This window comes from Oreochromis niloticus, linkage group LG9, assembly GCF_001858045.2.
Source record: "Oreochromis niloticus isolate F11D_XX linkage group LG9, O_niloticus_UMD_NMBU, whole genome shotgun sequence".
Taxonomy (NCBI): Eukaryota; Metazoa; Chordata; class Actinopteri; order Cichliformes; family Cichlidae; genus Oreochromis; species Oreochromis niloticus.
Window position 1 is genome coordinate 8,823,463 of NC_031974.2, and position 12,898 is coordinate 8,836,360.

Below are 12,898 nucleotides of genomic sequence, written 5' to 3' on the forward strand. Positions count from 1 at the left end.
TTATACAGTAATGCAAGCACAGGGCGGCTGTGGCTCGGGACGTACTGGGCCCCACTATTCAGCATGTTGGCGATTCGCTCTCAGCTCCTCCAGTTTTGGGCAAGATAACACCTATTACCTACCTATACCCTGAGTTGCCCCGATACATTAGTTGGAGTTAGACAAGGTGCTTAGGTATAGAAAAAAGTGTGAATGAGGCTCAGAGTATAAAAGTACTGGTCCGTTTTAATTGGGGAAATGTTAGTCGATGGTGGAGTTGATCTCTCTTCCTATGTTATTCTCCTCCAGAGAAATAAAGATGAAGGAGGAGAAATCAACAATACCAAATAGGACAGACACCATCCTTACTAGATGCACTGGTGTGATGTGCAGTTACTACACAGGTTACAGTGCATGGTTTCATTAGGTCATCAGATTACATGCTCAAATTACATCTAAAACACATTATTGTAACATGATTGTAACAAACTATTGGGAACAGTCTTTCCCCCTTTCATAAAATCCTCTTCATCCTTGGAAGTCTTCAAATCAAATCTGAAGACCTACCTATTTTCCAAGGCTTTCGGATCTCTGTGACACCTCTTTTATTCTGTTTTAATTATTCTGGTCTTTTATCTCACTGGATGATGTTTGCATGTGTATACATGTATTCATGTATTTTATGTTTACGTATGTGTGCTTGCGTGTGAATGTGTACATTTTTGTATATGTAGTTGCATATTTGCATGTACACATATACTTTTTATAAACATATATGGATGTCTTACATGTTTCTATAATGTTTTCATTTTATCTATTTTAATTCTTTTTATCATATTATCCCTCTGCTCAGCACTTTGGCCGACACTTGATGTCTTTTAAATGTGCTATATAAATAAAGATGACATGATTTCATGGCGGGTGCAAAAAGCAGGTTAAATGTTAATCATTGTATTTTAAGTATTTTAACAGTAAAGTAAATTGTGCATTTAGACGCAGGGTTAAGCAGGAGCAAGTTATGGTTCAGGTTACTGTAAAGAGAGACTTGTCTCTCTCAATGTATGTATGTTTTGGCTTTATCAGTTATAGATGTCAGTATGTGGGCCTTCCCTAATGTCTGCATATGTTTGGCTACAGTGTGGATGACAAGTACTGTGATTATAGTTAGAGGGAAAAACCTGGTTCCTAGCAGTGCAATTCCTTGAACTTATCAGTCTGCCTATAGATCCCGCAACGACTCTGACACTGATCACAATAAAGAGGGGAAATACTTCAACAAACGTGCACAAACATTTGATCCACAGCACGCAACTAATTTGCATGAATGGAATTTCTTTATTGCTCCTTAGCAGTGGTGACTCTCAAAATGGAGCCACAAATGGAGAACACAATGACAATCCATAAGTTACTTGTATTTTGCACAACTCTGTTGCTTGTGAAGCTTGCACACAAGAATTTCACTCGCATGTGCTGTACCAGTGTACCAGCACATGTGATGTGACAATAAAAGTGATTTGATTTGATTTGAAGAGAATCAATAAGGAATTGAAGCAATAAGTGATATCAGGAATCAGAATTGCTAAATTCTTATCAATTCATATCGCTAGTCCCGCATGGAAAGAACATGATTACCACTTCTAGGATGAACTCCTCCTTACCAGACAGTTCAGGATTTCCAGACATGTCTTGACTGCACAGCTGTGTCAGGTTCATGCCACTGCATCTCACTGTGCTTACTGTCAGGATTTCAGGGTGACTTTTACAAAACATGAATATTCGTCTCCTCCTGTGTTAGCGTTCTTTTTGCTTCGCGTTATTGTTTGTTTGATTAGCTAAACCTGTCGGGTTTCAGGTTTCAAGCTTCAGGTCATGCAGAGCCACCCTGCAACATTTATTTAAAGGAACTTTGAATTCATTGTTACCATTCTGTCACTGGGATAGCATAGCAGCCCCAAGTCATGATACCTCCACCATGCTTTACAGCAGGAATGAGGTATTTCTTTTAAAGACATCTTTAATTAAGGAGTGAAACTCTTCAGATTTTAAATCTCTTTTGCAAGATTTTTTCTTGGCCATGATAAACAGAATTATTTGCATGTTTTTGAAGAGGGAAACAACAGTTACAAAAGAAAACCCACACAAACATCAGAGAAAATTCCAACTCCACAGAAAAGGATCCTGTCAGTGTCAAACCGCAGTGCTGACAGTGCTAAGCCATCCAGGTTTTGATGCTGGTTTGCAGTATTATTCTTTCCACTAAATGTAGCATTGTGTATTTTACCAGAAAGGCAGATTTTTTTGTCTCATGTGCACAGACAACATTGCTCTAGAAGTACTGCGGAAAAGCCATGTGCTTCTATATACACTGTTCTTATCCATTATAGTATTTACCATCACCAAGGAAGATCATCTGTTTGTAAGTAGGATTATCCAAAAAGTTAAGGTGGATTCACATTTTATGTGGGTCAACTTAGAAACCATTCCCTTTATGACATCCAGAGCTGGATCCAGAATTTGTTTGGAAGTTTCTTTACGGGTTTTGAGAAAGTGTAAAACTCGATATTTCATGTCAAATCTTCATAAATACACATCAGATTAAAACAAGTGGGAGACATTGTCTTGATCATACCCAGGGCCTTGATGCATGCATGGTGCAGAGAGAATGTTCAGGCTAACTGGAGGTATGCTGTCTCTGTTTGCTCACATTTTTATAGCGGACAGATGGAAACAGATTTTAGCACATTGTAGACATGTTTGGGTCTGCAGGTGTTTTGTTGTTCCCCCTTTTGTTTGTTTTTTTACCTCTTTCAGGAACGGTTAGTACTAAATTTCCTCCATTTGAAAATAGTTTGCCCTATTGTGGATTAATGAACTCCCAAGACATTTGATAAGCTTTTATGGCCTTTCCAGGGTTTGGTGATGTTTTATGCTTCTTATAAATGTCATGACATGATTTAAACCAGCCAATCTTTCTTCAGATAGCCTTTGTATGTCTTTATTTGTAGGGATGGGCACCTTTGCAACCCAAGTTTTGACTCTCACCCCTTGTAATTAAATACTTGACTCCGTGTAGTTTTTGAGAAAGTCATGAGCACAGAGGTCCACTTAGTTTTTCCAGTCTTAACTGTAAGTTATTACTCAGCTTGTTTTCAGGCATGAAAACTGCATTTATTTGTGTGTGTGTGTCATTAGTTTGGTCAAATTGTTTTTGTCTGTAACTAAGATTTATGTATTTATGAGTAATCAGTGCAGAAATAATTCCACAAACGTTTTCTCCAGCTAAGGCTCAAGGTTGAGATTTTATGGTGTCCGCATACTTTTGGCCAGATTTGTATGCGTGTTTGCATGTCGAACGTGTCCTTGTGCAGTCTGAGGCCCACATTGTGGTTTTCTGTTCCTCCCTACCAATCTTTCTCTGTCCTCCCTCTGCCTTTCTCTCCCTCTCTTTCTGCAGTTTCACCCTCCCTCCACCTCTTTTCAAATTGCCTTACACTCCCTTTTCTCTCTTTGCCGGTCAGGAAGAAGTGAACAATATGACCTTTAGTCGCAGCGATAACATTCTCCCTCATGAATTCCCAACTGCTCCGGCTTTCATTTCACATTCTCACCAGTTTGTTTTCGCTCCTGGCAGTTCTGTTTTCCCAAGAAATGATCATCCAGGCACCCGGTGATTAACGAGCAGCACAAGGGGGCAGGGAGCAAGTCGGGCCTCTGCAGGGTCACACACAGGCAAATGGCACAGGCGCTAAATATACTTCCACGGTATAGAGTGTCTCATCTCTGTTCTTATCGTCTCACATATGTCCCACTCATAAATGAAGTGGGAGGTTTTCAAAGTGGTGTGAACGGTAAGAGCTGCATGTTTTAAATCTCCATGTGGGGCGAATGGAAATGTTTGCAAATGAGACCCAGAGGCAGGGATGACTTAAGCCAAACTGGGTCCCTGGAGCACAATTTGAGCTGCTGGGAACCCCCCATTAAAACCACACTTCAACCTATTCTGTCACTTTTAAGTAACAGCTAACTACAGTAGATACAGCTGACTACACACGGCTACATTATTATGTTTTGTCTGGAGCGTCTCTTACGTCAGTCAGGACACCTGTACGGAGTAATGTTTATATGGCAGCAGATGATTTCGACTTGGGGCTTCTTTGGAAAATTTGGTAATAATACAGGACTTTCCTAAAGATACAACCCTGGATAAGATAAATACGTTCATTTTGAACATTTACAAGAATTAAGTACAAATGACACATATGGACATTCAAGGTAATAACATCACAACATATTAATTGCTGTTGTATAAATAATTCAAAATGTATGTTTGAAAGGAATTAAGAAGCGTAAACTTATATGATTCTAAACCTTCTTCCTGTTCAATAAATGATCACAATATTCTTAATTTTCAAAGTCTTAAAGTTAAAGTGAAAAATCAACCAAAATCAGGATTGCATTCTTTCTAATGAACAGCAAGGGCGGCTCTTCTATCTTTAAAAGAAAACATTTAAAAACCCAGGGGAGAATGATCACACTGCTGCCTTCTGTAAACACTCTTTTAATGAGTTTAAGTTATTAAATGCTACTTTCAAGCCTGGTTTAATGTAACGCAATGTCCATTTTGTGAGTTCTGATTAACTTTAGAGCAGAAAAGACATTAAAGTAGGGTATGCCTTAGGTCAGTACTATTGTGTTATTGACAAATTGATATGAGTGGGCAGTGTTCTCGGTTTCTCAGCCATGTCTGGTTTCAAAGCCGGCCAACAGAGATACATTTGTCCTGTATTCAAATTATTAACTGAAAAATTACACTTACCAACTACTTCATCAGGTACACTTTGCTAGTACTGGATTGGACCCTTTTTCTTTCTAGAGCTGCCTTAATTCTTCATAGAATAGTTTCAACAAGATGCTGGAAACTTGGAGACTTTAGTCCATATTGCCAGGATAGCATCACATGTTGATTGATGATGCAAACCTCCTGCACTGAGATGGTGACATGATCCTCAGAAGATGGGTACACTGTGGTCATAAAGGGATGGACAAAGGCTGTGGTGTTTAAACAATGCTCAGCTGGCACTACACTGAACCGTCAAGGCAGGATGGATCTGTGTTTTCATGCTGTTTGCTCCAGTTTCTGACCATCTGAATGTTGCAGCAGAAATCGAGAATCATCAGACTAAAGTCCTGTTGTTAAATTTGCTGAACCCATGGAATTTGCAGCCTTATTATTGTGGTAGAAAAAAAAAACTGATATGTGTTAGTCACCCTGTGTCCTGTCATAGGCTGGCAACCTGTCGAGTCGGCACCCTGCAACAGCTGCAACCATAAGCGAGATGAGAAAATACATGGATGGTGTGTTTGTTAAAATTAAGGCAGATTGTTGATTTTTTACTACCAGTGTTGGGTAAGTTACTTTAAATTAGTAACTTAGTTACATTACTAGTTACTTCTCTAAAAAAGTAACTCAGTTACTTCAAGTTACTCGTTACTTTCAGAGTAACTAGTTACTAGGGAAAGTAACTTTGGTTTTACTCAGAATTCTCTTGTTAATGTGTTGCTTCCGTAACTGGATACCCAGCCAGACTGCCAGTCTTCTATCTTGCTTACTTGCCACAAGTGCACTGTGCCACCTACCAATAGAAAGGAAAAAATAATGTGCACATTTCCACGAGAGAAATCCCACACCTGGACCGTCGTTGACCGCCGCCATGATTCTAGCCTGCTTTTTACATCCAACACAAAAACTGCAGTCGTGGTGCTTTTGATTGTACTCAGAACTTGGAAATTCTGCCTTCTGAATAGGAAGATGTAGGTAACACCAGACTGCAGATGAGCTGCATACAGGGCTGGACTGGGACAAAACAATCGTCCCGGGCATTTTGACTAGAGACCGGCCCACCATTATAGGAAAAATCATAAAGCCTTTGAATGAAAATAAACACTGTTGTGACAGTGATGTACACTGTTCTGATGGTATATATGTATCAATCTATCAATTGTTTGTTGTAAGACTCAGATAATTATTTTTTAAAAAGCTAGACATTTTAAATGAGAATAATAAAAGTATTTCCTTGTCCCCCCCTTTCCCTGTTAATGCTCTACCTGGCCCCCTGGCAACACTTTGCTAGACCCGCCCCTGCACAGTTACCAGCTGTCAGCTACGTAGAAAAGGATGCTGGTGTTATTTGTCTCTCAGAAACAGTTCATAACTTCCCTTCAACTCATTCATGTCACCTAAAAGGTAAACCTGTTTCTACATCACCTGTTCAGCTCTGATGATTCAGTAAGGACATCTCCTGGTTTCCTCTTCATGTTTCCCTCTCACCAGATAACCAAACCGATATCATGACCAGCAGCTTTACAGCTGTGGCTCCAACAAACATCAGCTGATACTAGAAATTAATATTAAATAAATTCTAACAACAGCTGATCAAGCTTAAACGTGCTGCTGTTGTTTAACGCGACATCCGCTGGTTTCCTCTTTCTGGCGCGAAGTGGGCGATAAATAAACAAGAGAGAAAAGCCGATCAGCTGATCATTGATCAGTTTCGTGATTGAAGTAGAAACAGGAGAGGAGAGAATGAGAGAGGAAGAGGCAGCTGTGCAGCTTCAGCTTTGTGTCTTTTTCATTGTAGCTGAAGTCCGGGACAAACTGTGTTCCTTTTCACCTCAGTACGAAACGCGTAATATTTTCTCTGAATACCAGACGATTCTGTTTTTTACAGGACGGTTGGCAACTCTAATAATTAACCGTATGAACAAAATAAAGTTCAACATCAGTAACATAGCACCCACCCAGCTGTATAGAAACTCCGTCATGCTAGCTAGCACGCAGTACGAAAATGTCAGCATACCGAAAATAAACTCCACCTAAACTTGGTTTATATCTGACCCGGATAGACTGCAGGTCATAACTTCTTATCTGAAGTTCAGTTCACCTGACACCGGCGGCCGCTTCGGGTCTCTCCTCTTGCCTCCCTTTTCCTTCATCCACCTGCTGGCTTCCACCACTTGCTAATGTTATTGAATCTGTGGAAGCTCCGCGATATCCACCACACGAAGTAACGAGTAACGAGCCTATCTAAATCCCAGTAACGAGTAACGCGTTCCTGGTTTTGGCATAATAACTAGTTACCGTGCTCGTTACCACAATAATAACGTAGTTACTGTAACGCGTTACTTAATAACGCGTTAGTCCCAACACTGTTTACTACCTAATTTTTGTAACCCAGTTTGTAACAATAACAAAACTTTCAGGATATCTGTAGAAATATAATAATTTTACTCTGAATCTCATCTTATCTTAATTTACTGTATTGTTTGTGCAAAAGTATACAAAAAGAACAACTGCACAGTTATTTGGGGATTACCACTTGGGTATTATAAACATAATATAGATATGTAATTTTTAAATAGCAAGGGTCGTGGCAACATAAATAGATCACAACACCCCTTGTTAGAATGTTTATTTTTGTTCTCTGGTTACATAAACTTAGGAGGCCAGTTTACAAAAGCCAAAAATCACATATCTGATAGTGCACTGCTAAAGGTTAAGGGTTAATGTAGTTGTCATCATCGCTGATTACTTAGACTTCACAGGGTTACATTTGGGGATTAGTCTATAGATTTTTTCTACATTTCCCAGAGTCTTTGACATGTGGCAGTTCTCGTGAGCCTGTAATTTATTCCCTGTTGAATTGCAGACTTTGAAGGATCCAGCCTCTGATCTGCAGACAGAATGCATGCTGGGATAAGCTCTTGGCTCTGCAGTGGCTCTAAATGGGATTAAGCGGTTGTGGAAAAACAATAGCTGAGAGAATATTCATGCAGTACTTGCACTCACTCGTGTGGCTTGTTTGGCGTCAGGCTGCAGCTGTGTCACTGACCCACCACCCACTCACTCAGAAAAAGAGTGTGGGGTAATGAAGTCCTTATGGGCAATTACGCGCTAATCAAGTGTGCAATCAAACACTGAGCATGCCCCGTGGCCAAGAGAATAGGTTTCCTTTGAACATGTGGGGGAGTGTGCATTAAGAAGTAATCCCCTGGGAAATATTTAGGATCAGTCTCTTCAGTTTGTGCATTCTGGTGATTTTTTTTTTTACTCTATTTTTACTTCTGCATCAACACATCGTGTGTCTTTATTTTATATGAAGGAAAACACAAGAAAAATCAGGTGCTGTTAATTGCAAATATTATTTTCATATTTTCCCATTTAAAATGTACTCTTCTGAGTCAGCACAGACGTAGGCTTACTCTTCTCTTGCACGCCTGTGTTTATGACGAGGAAGATTACACAGTTATGTTACGGAGAGTTACTCAATGCAAAGAGGATAGGCAAGATCATCTGAACCCTCAAGTAACCATGCTATTTCATGCTACACTACAGAAAACAGTGGTTGGAGACTGCAGCACAAGCAAAATTACTACAACTGAACTTGCCGTCTCATTGCCTTTCAAATGGTTGCTTTAAAAACAGGCTGTGTTACACTGTAATAAATTGCCTGTTTTTCCACAAGTTTGCATAAATGGAAATGGTCAAATTCGATGTGTGATTAAAAAATGCTGGAAAAAACACTCAGAAAAATATAATATGGGAAAGTATTGTTTTTGTTGGCTTTTTTGTTTTGTTTATAGTGTATATGAAGTTATTTTGGGGTACTAGAGCAATTAACTGTGATACATCAGCAAATACTGCAATGCTGTTGCTGTCTACATACACAGGAATTCACATTAACGACTTATATTCAGAGTCCAGCCAGAACCACAGCGAGTGATGCTGCAGGACAGCAATTTAAAGTGTTTAGAGTGACATTGTTTCTCCATGACATTGCTTTTATATCCAAGCATAGCCAAAATACTGTGAAGAACTGTGAGTTGTCTGCCTACAATAATGAATAATAGTTTGCAAATCTTCTGGAATCTGTCTAAGTGACTGCAGTCAGTCCAAGTCAGACTGACTGTTTGGGGACAGGTCGCCCTCACTAGATGATCTGTGCAACAGGGGCGGCTCTACTGTGGTGGCATGGGGTGGCGTGTGCCACCCTAAAAATGGTTCCGCCAATAGCATCGAAACAGCTTTATTTCTTGCTGCCAGTAGCAACCAAAGCCTATGATTTCACCAGAGCACATTTTGAATCAACACCATGGGCATTTCAAATTTCAACAAAGGTGTTTAACTCTTAAACTTTGGAAATGGAAAGACCGTGAGAGTTATTAACCCAATAAATCATGAAAAAAATTCTTCACAACAGTCCAGATTTCAGAAATCTTTTGTAAATTTAAGCCACTAACAATTTGATTATTCCTAATAAAAAGAGTGTGAAACAAAATTAGACTTGTATTTCTAACTGATCGACCTCATCTTGTGTAGCCTTCTGGGTTTTATATTTTTGGGCTACATGCTGGTTTATTATATAGGCTATACAGTACATAAAATCAAAAATGTAATTGTAGTTATTTGAGCTAAAGCCAATAAGAAAGTTACAGGCTATGTTTATATGAAAGGTGTATACTTACTGCATTTGATGTATTTTAACGATATATAATACATATTACAGAATGTAAAACCTGGACAAAGGTAAAGAAATGGCTGATTTTGCCACCCTGTTTGATTCCAGTGCCAACCTAAAAAATTTCTCTAGATCCGCCCCTGCTGTGCAGTCACCTTTAAGTTGCAAGTGCTCACCAAGAGGTTGAGGCTGTTATGTGCTAAACCTCTGAGCAAGTAGTTGGTCACTGCTACTATTTCCAATGAATCACTAAAGGTGAAAAAAACAAACAAACAGCTTGCACCCACCAATTTTTCTTAGCCTTAAAGAGGCTGCAGTCCTGTTTTTATTCTAGTGTGATTGAATCAAATCAGGTTTGAGTTGGGTGCCTGTTACAAGTTCTGTTTTCTTTGCTCTTTTATTTTAACAGCTTTATTTCCTGTGACATCTTTGAATATTTGATTCATGTTAGTCATAGTGATGAGTTTCAGTGTTGCATCAATAGTTTTTGGTTTGTGTCATGGAAGTTTAAGTTCATCCCTCCTTCTCCTCCAGTTTCCCCCTTCTTCGTCTTTAGGTTTAGTTGGGGTCTGCTTGTCTCCATGTTCAGTATGTTTCCTTTTAAAATGTAGTTATTAGAAGTGAAAGATTGCAATCAAATCAAAGCATATAATCTTAACCTTGTGAGATCTAAGTCATCATATGATGACATTAACTCTACACTATCAGAATATGCATTACTGTTTTTACATTTTTTGGCAACTCGGGGACAAAAAGAAATAAACATCCTGACATATATCAAATATATTTACATTTTTCCAAGACATGTGGTTAGAGTTGAGGTTCTCATCAAGTTATTATCCTTCTTGCACCAATGTGCCAATTCCTGTGAACCCTGAAACGCTGTAGAGGCAGACTCATGATGGGAAATGTATTTATTATTAAACTAAAATACCCATCCTAGTCAGATGGCAAAATGTGAAACGAAACGTAATTCATCCATTTGTATTCATGAGCACGAACCATCATTAACTGTTGTGTGACGATCAGCAAGATTTTCAATATCACGTATTTTCAAAAGGAAGTATATTTCATGTCTGCAGCACATATGTGGTGCAGACAAAGCGGGGACGCGCCACCAAGAAAACCGAAGTTTGGAAGAAGCAGCAACCATTGCATTTTAACACAAGCAAATATCTTTTTTAAGTCTAACAGAGACACTTTTGATATCTAAACCAAACCAAGTAATGTATTTTCAATGGATTATTTATTAAAAATAATAAAAATGATGTGTGGCCCAATCTCGGGTCCCTGGTGTGAGCAATGAAATGATTTATTTCATGTTAATGTCAGCTGGCAGAACAAAAATCATATTCAGGGACACGAAAAACTGTAAAATTGACATCTATAAATTAAAGGTCGTAACTATTGCGCAACCTGCTGTGAGACTGTGTGGGAATATCACAATGATACATATAAAAATATAGCTGGTATCATAAATTACACCGCTGGGTCACTTGAAGGAAACCGACCACATCTAAACTTAAGATGTGGTCGGTTTCCTTTTTAAAGCTTTCTAAACTTTTCTGCTTTCTAGCTCTCCATAGTTGTGAACATACATGTGTTCATGGTTTTACACAAGATCCTGTGCAGCAGGAGGGTCTTTACCTTGCAATATGAAGCACCTTTGGGATGATAGTTGTTCTGATTTGGTGCTAGATAAATAAAACTGAATTGAATTGAATAGCAGCTAACTGAAATTATAACAATGTGTCCAGAAAAGACAACAGGAAAGAGTCATAATTCATATTTTGGCAGTGAAAAATGATAAATCTTCAAAGAAAAACACCCACCCGTGTTAGAGACATTGCTGCCTTGCAGTGTAATGTTATATAATCTTTTCCCCTCTGATTCTTTCATGGTTTTCAACAGAGGGGATGTCCTGAATCCCTCCTCAGCTGTGCTCATTGCAGGCTTGATGATGCAGGTTTGGTTGTTCATAGCATGCAAAGACAGAAAGACCTGTCTGTCAGGGGAAGCATATTTTTGCCATTTCTTAATCACATGACCAGGCAGGCATGTTGTTTACTGTCACGCAAGCACCTGATGAGTTTCCTGCAAGCTTTGACTTCAAGAACAAAAGCTAATTTGAGAGGAACAGAAAAAAAGCGACCAAGGATGGGAAGCCAACCTATTCCTTTGATATCCAGTGCGAGATCAGCTCAGACTGAAGCCAGTTTTTCACCCGGATGACAGATGGAGAAAGTCTGGCACAAGTCTCTCGCTCTGCACATGTTTTTACTCTCCAAAATATCAAATAAGAGACACTGATCAAAATCACAGTCTTAAACACTAAGTCAAGGGATTAAAAAATATTGAAGTGTAAATCTATCACATTCACAACAGAACCATTTGGTTTTACATTGTTTCTAGAACATAAAATATGGTAGTGATAAATAACATCAACACATATGCATAATGGTGGATTTACTGGCTGAAGGTTTGTGTGCATTGGAGGATTTGGCGCCATCTCCTGTGGTAGACTTTTATTGTGAACTTCAATACCAATTCATTAAACGCTGCTAAAAAATAAGTGATAGCACGTGCATGCTTTATATTTGAAAGATTTAGAATACGTGTAACAGACATACACGCTTCCTTACTTAGAAATTACAGCAGTGGGATAAAGAATAAAATAGTAAGTACATTACAGGCAATTATAATAAATGCCAATTTAGTGACTATAATATAATTTATGAATGTGTGATCCATAGCGAATTAACTGAATAAATAATTATGTAAAGTATAATTAAATCACTATGGAATATTTGTTTTGTTATTTCAAATATTCCAATAATAATAAATAAAATAATTACACATCACTAATGAGTGTAATCTAGGCTCCTAATAACAATAATTAAATGTGAATATCAGACTTATTCTTGGCTCATGATGGACATTTAGGGGGAAAAGCAACACACATGCAGATGTGAAAAATGAAGTGCACCCTCACTGTTACCATAAAAAAGTAGTAAGGTGAGTAGAAGCTGGGTCCTGCTAATTAAATGCACCTGATTATCTGATCATCAGCAAATGTGAAAACCTCTATAAAAGCAGCAGTTTGGGCAGTTTTGCTGGTCAGGACCATTCAGGTATGCCACGGAGAAAAGACATCAGCAATGATCTTAGAAAAGCTGCCCATCAATCTGGGAAGGGCTATAAGGTCTTTTCCAGATAGTCTGAAGTCTATCCCAAAAATGCAACATGAATGTCGTCTTTAGAATCGCATAACAGAGCTTATTTAATGACGATGACATATGCAATGAGGGGCAGTACTCTGTTGATGGCAGAGGTCGGAGGAGGATAACCAGACAGCTTTGAACTGACAGGGACGCAACAGCAACTCAAGTAACCCTTTGTTACAT